Genomic DNA, 15000 nt, shown 5'->3' with positions numbered 1-15000 from the left:
CACGCACACAAACTCACGCACACACACACACACACACACACACACACACACACACACTCGCACATACACACACTCATGCACACACACACACTCACGCACACACACATGCACACACAGACGTGTGTGATAAACACAGACGATCTAGATGAAATTACTAACAGCATAGGCGCTATATTCACTAGCACACTAGACACTGTTGCCCCAATCAGATTACAGAAGGTTAGAGATAAAACGCTTGCACCATGGTATAATAGTCATACTCACACCCTCAAGAGAGAGACCCGTAACCTCGAGCGAAAGTGGAGAAAAACTAAATTAGAGGTTTTTAGAATTGCATATAAGGAAAGTATGTCCAGCTATAGACAGGCTCTAAAAGCAGCCAAGGCTGAGCACCTGAGCAAACTCATAGAAAATAACCAGAACAATCCCAGGTTTTTATTTAGCACAGTAGCTAGACTAACAAAAAACCAAAAATCTGAACACACAATTCCATCACAGTTCAGTAGTGACGATTTTATGAGATTCTTCACTGATAAAATCGAAAGTATCAGGAATAAAATAGGTGACGCTCAACACATAAGAGCAACTAGCATCCCGGTCTCACCTAAGGTTCTAAACACACAACTACATTGCTTTACAAGTACAGGTCAGGAAGAGTTAGTTAAACTTATTACTACAGCTAAATCAACAACTTGTTCACTAGACCCCATTCCAACTAAACTACTGAAAGAAGTGTTACATAAAGCCGGTGAGCCTCTTCTTAATATTATTAACTCCTCGTTATCTTTAGGTCACGTCCCTAAATGCTTCAAGTTGGCAGTTATTAGGCCACTCATTAAGAAACTTAATTTAGATCCTAATGGACTTTCAAATTACAGACCGTTTTCACACCTTCCGTTTATGTCTAAAATACTAGAAAAGGTTGTGTCTGTTCAACTGAGCTCCTTCTTACAGGAGAACAATATCTTTGAAGAGTTTCAGTCAGGTTTCAGGCCCCATCATAGCACAGAAACTGCACTTGTTAAAGTTACAAATGACTTGTTCTTAGCTTCGGACAAAGACTGTATGTCACTATTAGTTCTACTTGACCTTAGTGCTGCATTCGACACTATAGATCACAACATTCTCCTAGATCGCTTACAAAATTACACAGGTATTCATGGACAGGCTTTAAGTTGGTTTAGATCCTACCTGTCTGATCGATACCATTTTGTAGAATTAAATGGTGAATCCTCCAGTTTATTACCAGTTAATTATGGGGTCCCTCAAGGATCAGTTCTAGGACCTCTGCTCTTCTCGATATACATGCTTCCATTAGGGAACATTATTAGAAGACATGGGATTAGCTTCCATTGCTATGCTGACGACACACAGTTATACATCTCATCAAAACCAGATGAAATAATTAAATTGTCGAAATTAACTCAATGCCTTAGAGAGATAAAAGACTGGATGAGCTGTAACTTTCTGTTGTTAAACTCTGATAAGACAGAAACACTACTTATAGGCCCAAAAACTAGTACACAGAAACTCTCACAACTTAATTTCCAATTAGAGGGATGTACTGTTACTAGTAGCTCGACAGTGAAAGACCTGGGTGTTATATTAGACAGTAACTTGTCTTTTGAAAATCACGTCGCCCAAACCACAAAAACAGCCTTCTTCCACCTCAGAAATATTGCCAAGCTGAGAAACATCCTGTCTGTACCTGATGCTGAGAAGCTAGTTCATGCTTTCATGACCTCTAGACTGGACTATTGTAATGCATTACTAGGTGGTTGTCCTGCATCTTTAATAAATAGGCTACAGTTAGTCCAAAATGCAGCGGCCAGAGTTCTCATTAGGACAAGAAAGTATGACCATATAACCCCAATTTTATCATCTCTACACTGGCTACCTGTTAAGTTTAGAATTGATTACAAACTGCTGCTACTTACGTACAAGGCTCTTAATGGTTTAGCTCCCATGTATCTAACTAGTCTTCTAACACGTTACAATCCTTCACGCTCTCTGAGATCACAAAACTCAGGACTCCTGGTAGTCCCCAGAATATCTAAGTCTACTAAAGGTGGTAGAGCGTTTTCTTATTTAGCTCCCAAACTTTGGAATAGTCTTCCTGATAGTGTTCGGGGCTCAGACACACTTTCACAGTTTAAATGTAGATTGAAAACTCATCTCTTTAGTCAGGCAAACACATAATACATCCCATAAATATTGTGCACTATCACACATGCTGAGACACCCATGCTAAGATCGTCTTCCGTGCGTTGAAATTTTTGGACCTCCACTGAGACAAGGCTGACTCTGTGAGAACCCTGAGACATCTACGGATCTACCGGCTCCAGTTGGACTCTGCGATACTTGTATATTTGTAACCACACCATCTACACAGTAAATTTCCCGGTGTTGATTCTCCAGTGTTACAAGACAGTGTTACAATAAAGTGTTGAATCAACACTTAACAGATTGGTTTTAACACCAGAAGTGTCAGCTTTAAATAAGTGTTGGTGTCATTTTGCGTTGTTACAAACCTTAACTCTATTTTAGTGTTAACGAAGCCACACCCCAGTTTACGTGCAAAACGTCGTATTGAACCAGACCTCTTGCGGACGGACGCCATTTTACTTCTCTGGAAGAGTGGTGGTAATTGGTATCTGATATTTTCACTTGATAGTATAGACAAATGAAAAATATAATGTAAATTGATTCCAATATTTATCATTTCTAATCTTAGTCTTATCTGTTGTTCGATTTAAAACCATTATGATAAGGATTAACTAAGATCATACAGCCAGCTAGCTCTGACGTGTGATTTTTGTTAATTAACCCATGTAATATATGGCACTTTAAAACGATGTAAAGCCTTGATTATGCTTAGAGTCGTCTTTCGTTATGCCGGAGCACGTTTTATAAAACTTATAATTTTTTTTATTTAATCACTGTAAGCACGTTCGGGAATGTTCTTTCCGAGCACATGTGCACTTGATAAAGCGTCACACGTGCGCGAAGCACTTCCTCGGCCTAGTCACGAATTTCTGCAGTGTTCTATCACTATCAAGATTGTCATTGGACTAACAAAACAAATTATGATTTTAAATCGAATATTCTACTAGGATTCCTGCTGCTCGTTGACCGTGCTTCTATGAGAGTCGTTGTTTCTGAATGGTAAGTTAGGCTACAGTCATATTTGTTAGTATTTGCTTTAACAGTTTGTGTGGAACACTCGTTGTGGAATAAAGGTAGAAATTATATTAAGGCACTGCTCTTTATTCGTCTCCCTACGGCTGAAACGATCAGTCGACAGTTAAAAAAAAGTTGACAAACAGATATTTTAAAACACAGTCAACGTTAATGTGTACGTTACTTTTTTTTTTGACTGAGTGTACAAATGCACGAGTGATTTTCGCGCTTGAAAACAAGAGTACACTAGATGGTGCCCACGCGACGAACGCGTCTTTCCAAACTAGTAACTTAGTGGGAAGTTATTTTTCTTACATTGTGAAGAATGTCTCTCTGCTTGTCTTTTTTTGTGCCAAAAATATTTATTTGTATTGTAAAACATTGTTTCTAGATTAATATTTTCTGAAATAAATGTCCCTTGGGGTTTCTCTTTCAGTTCCAAGCAAATCCGTAGTCCTGATAATTACTGTGTTCTGGAAGGAAATTACACTTTAAGGGTAAGGACAAACCACACTTGTGCTGATGAAAGCCAACCATGTTGTCGCCTGCATTGGGGCAAAAAAGCTGCACTTAAACACAACGAAAGGGCTACAGGCTAGTTATGCTAGTTATGCATTTAATTCTGCGACACAGAATTAAAAAATGTTACGGTTAACATTTTATACTGCGATAAAGATATGTATCGTCATACCGCCTAGCCCTACGATTTGACATACTGAAACAGGCTGAAAAACTGTGTCTGACTAGAGCCAAGGATGCGGAACACACTCGGCCTAACGCCACTCAAAAAATGTAGGAACGTACTCTTTTCACAACATTTTAAAGTAGCCTATTAAAATCATTCCGATATTGTGTGCCATTGTGTTATGCATTTCATGATATGCATGTTTGCGATATTTTATATTTTCACAAATTGTTTCACATTGAATCAGATTGTATTTTATAGCAAACCAGTAAGAGGTGTTTCTTCCTCTCCAAGCCAGGAGTTCAGATGCAAAAATCACAATGATTGTCAAAGCACAATTTCGGAATCAGAAGAAGTTCATAAAAATCCCAGAGGCTTGCTTTGATTTGTTTATAGCAGAGGGTGAGTGATGGTTATTAATGATTACGTGTATATATTTTTTCTAACCCTGTGTGTCAAGTTGTGAATAAAGCATTGCCTAAAATTGACAAATATCTTTTCTTTGTAGTGAAAGAGAAGTTCTCAATACCAGAAGATCTTGCAGTGACAGTTACAGATGAAACCGGCACAGAGGTGGATAAAGATCTGTTTCCTGATGTAGTGACCACCAGTGGATTGATTTTTGTCATAAATGAATTGATTGACATAGGTGAGTGATAACAGAAAAGCTAATGAGTGATGTATCAGAATGAATGAATGAATGCTGATAGTAATTAATATGTTCAGTATTTTAAATGTTGTAAGTAATGAGTTAATGACGTGTGGAGAAATGTATTCCTAAAATGTAAACAAATGACAGGTTATATTGCAAGTACCAGTTCTATTCTCTTTATTTCTACAGCCAAAGTCCTGGAATAAAAATGATCAGAATTAGATTGTTAAATGCAGTGTTAAACTGGCTAACATGACGTCTATTAACCCTAGTTTGAACATTAGCAGGACCTTCCACACCTCAATCTTCAGTCAGCTTAGATACAGATACACTCTCTCTGACGTCAAAAAGCAGTGCCAGTGAGGACAGTGACTGGTTTAGTCCAAAACGATTCAGAAAGGATGACGATGAGGCTTCACAAAGCACACAGGCCAGAGATGTGAGTCCTAGTAGCCTTACACAGACACTGGGGTTTTTACTTATCACAACTTTAAGCTTTACATGTTTGTAGTTTCCTTGATGCTTTTTTATTTTTTTTTAAACCATGTATAGTAATGAGCTTTTCCAGACGAGGAACATAGTTCAGCGTCATTTAAATATTCCTGAATTTTCTGCTTTTATAATAGTATCTGTTTATGTTCCTCTTTTTATAGTTGATAAAACAAATTCTACAGACAAGACCGGGTGGAGCAAATGTGCTTAAGGAGTATGAAGATGCAGGGACAATTAGTGATGACACGAGAAAAGTGATGGTGAACATCTTAGTTGCACACATGATTGAAACAGAAGGGTAATTATCAAAATATAATTCTGTCTTGGGTTGTTGATTTGTTCGTGATTATGACAGTACATAGATTGTGAAGTATATTGATCTAGTTGGGTGTTACAAATTTTATTCTGCTAATTTTCTAGCTGATAATCTGTTGATTTGTTCTGAAAGTTAGAGTAGTTTAGTTAAATATTATTACACTTTTTTTTTATCAATATAAAGTAACATTTGAGTGCTCCCATTCTTCAGGAGAGTCCCACATCGACATACCAAACAGAAGTATGGTTTGGGAATTATCACCTTGTTTCCCTCACTCAGAGATCCCCAAGGGAGGACTGGATATGTGATTATCAATGATCAGAACATTTCAATATTTTTGTTGTCATTTTGAAGTGTCTTACTAGTAAGTTGTCATTTTCAAACAAGGGTTAAATTAAGAGTTTGTCATTTGTCAGGAACATTTTTATGATGGCCAAAAAAACACTGGATTCTTGTCGTGGCGCCTCAAGACAGTACAAAGGGGGACGAAAGCGTCTGCAAATAAAGATGATCCAAAAACAGAGGAAAAAGGAGGCCCTTTGCTTGACAGACAGCCGTGTTACCATGAAGATCAGCTGGATGATGATCAAAGTCTAGAGGCCATCTCTTTGATGAATCATACAAGCGAACGTGAGGTCATCATGCAGAAAATGAGGGCAACGTTTGAATACAGACAGCGTCTTGTCCATGATCCAGAGAGATCCACCACCGTTTTCTCAGTTTTTCCTAGATTTCTGGATACTAAAGGATTGGTATGTATTTTTTTTTTACTTTCTTTTTTTTTTTTAAAGGAACACTCCACCATTTTTAGAAATAAGGCTTATTCAACTTCTTTCCTACATTTAGATATGTGGGCAAATGCATTTTTGTCTCAGTGCATGCATTGTTTGTTTGGCAGGGTCGCCGCTAGCTTAGCATCATAGTTGGCAACATAGGATTCCATTCATTATGCTAAGCGAGTGGCGACCCTGCCATACTAAAACAATGCATGCACTGAGACAAATGCATTTGCCCACATATCTAAATGTAGGAAAGAAGTTTAATAAGACCTATTTCTAAAAACGGTGGGGTGTTCCTTTAAGCTAATTGAAATGCTAGTTTCAGAGAACTGTTAAATTGTCTCCTTCGTTGAAACTGAACACATTAAGCTTGTGAATATAATTAATGTTTTATGGTCATTCCTTTACATGTTTTCTTCTGCTTCAGATTCTTCAGGACTTCACTCTCCTCTTTGGGTCAGAAACTGCTTCCAGACTTTTGGAAAGGTGGCCAACTGCTTTCAAAGCAAAGGTTATCAGACTAGCAGAATCCTTGACTCCTACTCCACTGCTGAAAAGATTACTGTCATCTGCCAAACAGAACAGACAAGGCAGCGAGGCACAAGATTCCCCAGGTAGAGTTGTACACCAATAACTTGCAATAGTAGCTTAAATCTACTAAACTTATTATACACATTTACATATGTTCTGTGTTTTTCAGATTGGGACAGTGACACATCTTCATTCCTTCTGCTTCTGCATCTCTTATCACCCCAGGCTTCAGGAAGAAAGAAAATCCATAAGATCAGTGTTTGTCAGGCTGTTGATCATCTGGTGGTATTTCACAAAGTAGGTAACTGGTGCACTGGTGACACAAAACATGGGCTATGCGTGTTGTACCTCGAATCAATCCATTTCTACAGTTGATAATTCAATATGAGAGAAACTCTAAAATGGGGGTTAATACTGTATACAGTAGCAAGTTGATAATTCTCAACCTAAATTGAATTAACAGCCGGTTGGTGCATATACTTTTCTTCTGGACTGTCTCCTGTTTTTTACGATGTTCAGTTGAGCTAAAAAGATTAAAATAAATGTTTAACTGATTAAGCTGTACTTATTAATTTGTCATTAGTATTGATAGTATTTTTTTTTTTCATTCAGACATGCCGGAGTATACAGGAACACCTTGAGACAGAAGAGAATCGTCAACCATACATTCTTGCCTCAGGATGCAGCAAGGAAGCCATCAGTCAGTTCTTCATCGTGGTTGATAAAAAGATCATCCCCTGTCAAGCATCCTCTTCACTAGCAGCAATTGATGAACTCTTCAAGGTCCATTTTGTCTTCAGCATCAGCTATGATCTTTCACTCAAAAATCTATACACTTTTGTCCAAACTACTGTCTACGGAATTGATGTTGGCACCACAAGTGAGAGCCCAAGGGTAAAGGAGCTCAGAGCTAAATTTTTGAATGATGTTTAGATGCTACATCTGTAAATCACTGCTTGCTACAACAGTCAAATTAATTCGGCACCTTAAACTTGTACATGGTTTGTACCCTGGGAAGAAATTTGAGCTAGTTTGTGCTCAGGATGGTTATAACTTGCAATTTAAAAGTTATGCAGTGTTTAGAAAACATTTAACTAGATTTCATTTTGGAGGTGTAGCATCAAGCAGTGCAAATATATCACTACAACATCAACAAGCTCCAAATCCTGATGAAGCAGTGTCACTTGTTGTGTCTGACACAGAGCAAAGATCAGATAATGATGCAAGTTTGCAAGATTGTTCTTCTGTTTCAAGCGATAGTTCCAGGGAAATGTGTGCATCGATAATAGCCAAATTGCAGGGTAACGGAGTTGCAAACAGTTTAATTATGTCAGTTGTTGAAAGCATGGAGGATTTTGTTAATGATTTTCATACAAGTTTAAGAGAGAGAATTTTAAATGTCGTGCCAGTTGATAGCACAAGTAGAAGTTCAGTTGACGAAGTTTTTAATAGTTTTCATAATCCGTTCTCTGACTTTAATACCAATACAAAATGGAGGAAATTTTTCAGTGAGAAATGGGGGGTTGTCGAGCCCATTGAAATGCATTTAGGTGTCAGATACGATTCAAGAAGAAATAAAATCTCTGGAATGTTTGAACAGATTCCAGTTAATGACATGTTCATATATATCCCTCTTTTGAAGACTCTTGAGTTCATTTTTAGGAATGATGAAGTGTGTAATCTCATTCAAGGGAAACAGCAAAGTGATATGTATCGAGATTTTTGTGATGGACAGTATTACAAAAACCATCCATTGTACTCCATCCATAGTAATGCACTTCAGATCCAAATTTACTATGATGATTTCGAAACAGCAAACCCATTAGGATCTAAACATGGGATTCATAAACTTGGCTGTTTATATTTTGTGCTTCGAAACTTGCCACCACACATAAATTCTTCCTTAATGAACATACATCTAATTTCTTTGTTCCATTCTGAAGATGCAAAAAAATATGGCATGGACAAAATACTTGACCCATTAGTTGATGATGTGAAAGAACTTGAGCAGAAGGGAATGAAGGTGTCATTTTCTGAGGAGCCCATTTTTGGGACTATTGCGCAAATTACCGGCGATAACCTAGGTCTAAATGCTATTCTTGGTTACGTCGAGTCTTTTTCTGCAAAACATTATTGCAGACTGTGCCTCACTGACAAGGTTTTAGCACAGGAAGTATTTAGTGAGGATGATCCGCGAGTAATGTTGCGTAACCGAAACCTAAATGAGGAGCATTATAAGTATCTTGCTGACAACCCCAACCAAAACTCTTGTTACGGTGTTAAAAGAAATTCTATACTCAATACCTTGACTTACTTTAATGTATCTGAGAATTTTGTGCTGGATATTATGCATGATATCTTGGAAGGAGTTGCACAGTATGAAGTGAAACTGCTTTTTGAATACATGAGTTGCAATCTTATTTCTTTCAATTCCATTCTTCAGAGATTGTATGCCTTCAACTATGGCTATTTGGACAAAAATAACCGTCCAACTAAGGTCAACCTTCAGCAAGCAGGAAATGGCATTGGACTCAATGCAAGTCAGACATTGTGTCTCATTAGGAACATCCCTCTCATATTTGGAGATGTAGTCCCAGAGGGAGATAAGCACTGGCATTTGATGTTGCTCCTCTTACAAATTGTTAATATTGTATTTTCTCCTTGCATTTCTGAAGGAATGACAATATTTTTGAAGCATCTGATAGTAGAGCATCACAGATTGTTCAGGGAGTTGTATCCTTTTAGGAATCTGATTCCAAAACATCACCTTATGATTCACTACCCTGAATGCATCAGGCAAATTGGTCCATTGGTTCATGTATGGACGATGCGGTACGAAGCGAAACACAGGTTTTTTAAGAAAAATCTAAAAAATTTCAAAAACCTGACTAAATCACTTGCAAAAAAACACCAACTAGCCATTGCCTATCACTGGGAGTCATGTACTATGAAAGGTATTGAGTCTGGCCCAGTTTCAAATGATTTGTTGTCTGACCATGAACACTGTGATTTTATTTCACAGCAGCTCCACCTTGATCCCTCTAGTGAGGTAACAGTCACACCATGGGTTAAATGTCGTGGTACTGAGTATCGCTGTGGTCTTGTTGTTTGTTTAGACTTGGTTGAAGATGCACCTGCCTTTGGAAAAATTGTTAAAATTTTTATCAAGGATGGAATTTATTTGCTGACCTCATGTATGGAAACCGAGTTTGTTGAACATCTTCATGCTTTCAGTATTGTTGCACAAGAGCATGGTCTTGTACTCAGAAAGCCTGAAGAATTGTTTTACTACAAGCCATTTGATTTACAAATGTCCTATGGCAATGACAGTCTATTTTACATCATTTTGGATTGTTATTTGTAATAAATGTGATGGATTGGTGTGCTGGAATAAATTTTTGAAGGAGTTATATGGAGTGATGTGTTTTAATTCAATTTATTATTTTCAGATGAGTAATGCAGAACCCTAATAAGAAAAAAGTTCACTTCTTTACTGTTGGTATTTCTAAAAAGGTGTTCTATCAACACCAGGATGGTGTAATATTTGACTCGTATAAAGTTGAGTAGATTGTGATTTCCATTTTTCTTAAGTGTTAGTTCAACACCAGAACAGTGTAGAATTTTAACTCTGCCAGTGTTTTCTACAAAGCTGCACTCAACTCTGTAATAGTGTTGTTGTTATCTGCATTGGTGTTAATATTTTACTCTATTAGAGTTTAGTTGTAACACTGTGTCGGTGTTGTGGGAGTCGACACTTTTGAAAGTGTTGAATTAACACTTTGCGGGTGGTTCCCATATATACACTTTTAAAGTGTTGAAATTAACTCTATTGGTGTTGATTTCCGGATTTCAAATTTACTGTGTAGTGTCACCCATATGAGGATGGGTTCCCCTTGAGTCTGGTTCCTCTCAAGGTTTCTTCCTTTACCAATCTAAGGGAGTTTTTCCTTGCCACTGTTGCCTGAGCCTCAGACTTGCTCATTGGGGACAAATACACATACACACATACATACATACATACACACTGTGAACTGTATATATCTTGAATTCTTATTATATTAATTCTTTATACTTCTCCTTATGTTTATCTTTTGTTTTATGTTTATGTTCTGTAAAGCTGCTTTGTGACAATGTCCATTGTAAAAAGCGCTATACAAATAAACTTGAATTGAAATTGAATTGAATTGAATTGACACAGACAGACAGAGAGAGAGAGAGAGAGATACTGTATAGAGTGAGAGTGAGAGAGAGTGTGTGTGTGTGTGTGTGTGTGTGTGAGAGAGAGAGAGTGAGAGTGAGAGAGAAAGAAAGTGTGTGTGTGTGTGTGTGTGTGTGTGTGTGTGAGAGAGAGAGAGAGAGATTCTGTATAGAGTGAGAGAGAGAGTGTGTGTGAGAGAGAGTGAGAGTGAGAGAGAAAGAAAGTGTGTGTGTGTGTGTGTGTGTGTGTGAGAGAGAGAGAGAGTGAGAGAGAGAGAGATTCTGTATAGAGTGAGAGAGAGAGAGAGAGAGAGAGAGAGAGAGAGAGAGAGTGAGAGAGAAAGTGAGTGAGAGAGAAAGAAAGTGTGTGTGTGTGTGAGAGAGAGAGAGTAAAAGAGAGAGAGATTCTGTATAGAGTGAGAGAGAAAGAGATAGAGAGAGTGAGTGTGTGTGTGTGTGTGTGAGAGAGAGCGTGAGAGAGAGAGAGTGTGTGTGTGAGAGAGTGAGCGAGAAAGAAAGTGTGTGTGTGAGAGAGTAAAAGAGAGAGAGATTCTGTATAGAGTGAGAGAGAAAGAGAGAGAGAGAGAGTGTGTGTGTGTGTGTGTGTGTGTGTGTGTGTGTGTGTGTGTGTGAGAATGAGAGAGAGAGAGAGATATTCTGTATGGAGAGAGTGAGAGAGAGAGAGACAGAGAGAGAGCGAGAGTGTGTGTGAGAGAGAGTGAGAGAGAGAGAGAGAGAGAGACAGAGAGAGAGAGAGAGAGAGAGGTTTGAGGTTTAACAATACTTTTATTCGCTATTTGCCAGATACATACATTTGTACTTCATAATTTTTCACCATAGGTCTTCCCTAGTATATCATTGAAAAATCATTTAGAAATAAAAATATATAAATAAATAAATAGGCAAAAGGTAAAAATAAAAAAGCTGCAGACATTCCACTAGTTTAAAACCAAGTATGTCCATAAGCGACCGCTAAAAGATTAAAGAAAAATCAGAGGTTAAAAACAAGTTGGTTCTCATGAACCGTACATAAAACCTCATTCACACACCATGTTGCATAAAAACCCATTACATTGTTGGTCAGCTTGTAGTAGGCAAATTCGATCTTTAGCCTAGCTGCTACTAGCCGCTTACAGAGAAGCTCTAGATCTACCGTAACTCGTTGCAACCCCTTGTTTTTTTGTGTTATCCACACGGCTAGTTTAGCTGTGCCGAGCAGATAGTTCAATAGAACCAGTTTTCTCCTTTTAGAGAAGCGGTATTTTACTCCTCCTATAAAAATCTTCTCTGAGAATTCTTCATCTGATTTCTGAAACCAGCTCTTGAGTAGCTTAAAAAGACCTTCTAATCTTGGGCATCTTAAAAACAAGTGTTCCAGGTCCTCCCTCACCCCACAGAACCTACACTCCCCCTTCACCGCTGGATTGAGGTGTGCCACATGTCTGTCTGTAGCTATCGCCCCGTGAATAATCCTCCACTGCAGGTCAGCAGTACGCTTCTCTACAGGGGGTTTATACAGGGACCTCCACCTGTCTCGCACAAGAACGTTCGGGTTCAACATCCCTGGCCACCTCGAGACTTTTTGTCTCCTCAAGGAGTTTTTGTGCAGCACTTTTACTGTTATTTGGTACATAGATTTCTTAGACATGTCCATAAAAAGGACTGTGGAGTCTTGAAAGACAAAATGGAGTCTGTGACTTCATACTCCTCCTCCACTCTCACCGCAGGCAGAAAACGAAGACCCGGAAACTCCACGTCATTCCTCCTGTCACGAGTATTCCGATGTCTCTGTGCAATGTACATCTTGTAGCTGCTTGGCAGTGAATTGTACAGTTCCTCTTGCAGTCTTGCTGTTAGACGTGAAGATCTCAGCCCCGTCACTGTTTTCAGCTCTTCTGCTGGTATCCAGCCTCCTTCCTCTAGTAGGTGGCCCAGCTTTGTGATGTTGTTGTCCAGTAAACACCTGCGTATACTCACCGAGGACAGCAGTCTTGAAGTCTTGATGTCCATGACTCTTTCTGTTCTTGTTACCGTTTTCCATGTAAGCAGCACGGATCTGTAATACGGCGTCAGCTCGGATAAGCTCAACTCCTCCAGCTTCATTAAGAACAGGTGTTTATCTAGCTTGAGGCCACCTACGCTCCTCAGGATGGCATTTGCAGTCTTTTCCCACACCACATCTTTGTGGTATAGGAGTCTCTGCGCAGCTTGTATCCGGAAGGCACGGATTCTGCTCCTCACGTCTATCAGCCCTTGCCCACCTTCCTGTAACGGCAGGTAAAGCACTGCAGTACGCAGCCAGTGTTGTCCACTCCAAAAGAAATCCACTATTCTTCTTTGTATGTCAGAAACCAGTTCTTCAGGTGGTTCCATAACAATAGTCTTGTGCCACAGAGTTGAGGCAGCCAGGTTGTTTACTATCAGAACCCTTCCTCTGTAAGACAATTGTGGTAATAGTCATTTCCACTTGGACAATCGGGCAGACACCTTTTCCAGCAGCCCCTCCCATTTTTTTTTCTGGAATTGTTCATTTCCTAAATAAACTCCCAGTATTTTAAGTCCATCCCTTCTCCACTGTAGCCCTCCTGGAAGTTGTGGAACTTCACTGTGCTCCCAGTTGCCTAACATAAAACCTTCACTTTTTGACCAGTTAACCCGTGCAGAGGAGGCTTTTTCATATATCCCAATGGTCTCTTTTAAAAGTGTGAGGTCTCTTTTCTCTGTGATAAAAACAGAAATGTCGTCCGCATAGGCTGCTAAGACCACCTTAAAATAACCATCCACTTCTGGTATTAAAGTCCCTTTCAGTGAGGCTCTGAGTCTACATAGTAAAGGTTCGATGACTAGGCTGTATAATTGTCCGGAAAGCGGACAACCCTGCCTAATACCTTTAGTCACTGATACTGGGGCACTTAAACTACCCCCTGCTTTAACCAGCACAGACACATCAGAGTACAGGAGTCCTACATATGATATAAAACCTTCTCCAAAGCCAAAGTGCTTCAATACGTTAAAAAGGTACGCATGGTCGACCCGATCAAAGGCTTTTTCCTGATCTATTGACAGGATACCCAGTTTACTCTTATTCAGCTGATTAAAATCAATTATATCCCTTAGTAAAAAAAGGCTGTCCATTATAGACCTTTCAGGGATGCAGTAAGTTTGGTCATTTTTTATAACTGAATCTAAAACAAGTTTCAGCCTATTAGCTAAGCACTTGGAGAAGATTTTGTAATCGGCACACAAAAGAGAAACTGGCCTCCAGTTCTTTAAAAATCCCAAGTCCCCTTTCTTTGGGAGCAGTGATAGGACTGCTCTCCGACAACTTACAGGGAGTGTTTTTCTCTGCATACATTCTGTTAAAACCTCATGTAAGTCTTGTCCCAATAAAACCCAGAAATGCTGATAAAAGTCCACGGGTAAACCATCTATACCAGGGGAACGCCCCTTAGATAGCTGGGACATCGCCTCTGTGAGCTCCTGCAGGGTGATGGTCCTGTCTAGTTCCTCTTTTTGTGTTTGCTGTATTTGTGGCAGGTCTTTGAGTAAGTCCTCAGCAGAGTCCATATCACAGCCCTCAGCGCTGTACAACTCGCTGTAGAAGTCTCTTGCCAGTCTCCTCATTTCTGCCGGGTCAGACGTGATGGATCCATCCGTGCGGCAAAGATGGCACATTGTCTTTTGCTGAACACTTTTCTTCTCCAGATTAAAAAAGAAGGTACTGGGAGCGTCCATGTCTTTAATAGAGCAGTATCTCGCTCTTATCAGTGCCCCTTTAGCCTGTTCCTGCAACAAGGAGCTGAGTTCTCGTCTTTTTTTTGTTAGTCCAACTCCCTGTATGGTGTCATTGCCGTCCATGATGCGTTTTTCTGAAAGTTCGATGTCTCTTTGTAGAGACTGCACCGTTTCATTCAGGATGGTAGTAGAGAAAGACGCATAGTTCTGACACAGCATTTTTATGCTAACTTTCCCCACATCCCACCACTGGCTAAGACTTGCAAAAGAGCCCTTCCTCATTTTCCAGTCATCCCAGAAAGTGTTAAAAATCTCATGAAAATAAACATCTTGTAATAATTTGACATTAAAAACCCAATAATAGTTCGCTTTCAATGTTTTCCTTATATTTATGTCTAATAAAACCACGTGATGATCCGAAAAACCATTGGGT

The 15000-nt window shown here is 39.2% G+C and overlaps 1 protein-coding gene and 1 long non-coding RNA gene across 2 annotated transcripts in view; one reads left to right on the top strand and one right to left on the bottom strand.

Moving 5' to 3' along the window:
- The window catches only part of LOC132842949 (uncharacterized), a 24624-nt gene that overhangs the window by 7317 nt on the left and 2307 nt on the right, over window positions 1–15000 (bottom strand). The window lies entirely within an intron of this gene.
- Window positions 6612–7658, top strand: LOC132859179 (uncharacterized). The gene is made up of 3 exons (XR_009649715.1): window positions 6612–6718; window positions 6805–6932; window positions 7248–7658. It is a non-coding gene; the product is annotated as an uncharacterized LOC132859179 (long non-coding RNA).

This window comes from Tachysurus vachellii, chromosome 1 (assembly GCF_030014155.1).
Source record: "Tachysurus vachellii isolate PV-2020 chromosome 1, HZAU_Pvac_v1, whole genome shotgun sequence".
Classification (NCBI taxonomy): domain Eukaryota; kingdom Metazoa; phylum Chordata; class Actinopteri; order Siluriformes; family Bagridae; genus Tachysurus; species Tachysurus vachellii.
This window is presented reverse-complemented; position numbering and strand designations above follow the sequence as displayed.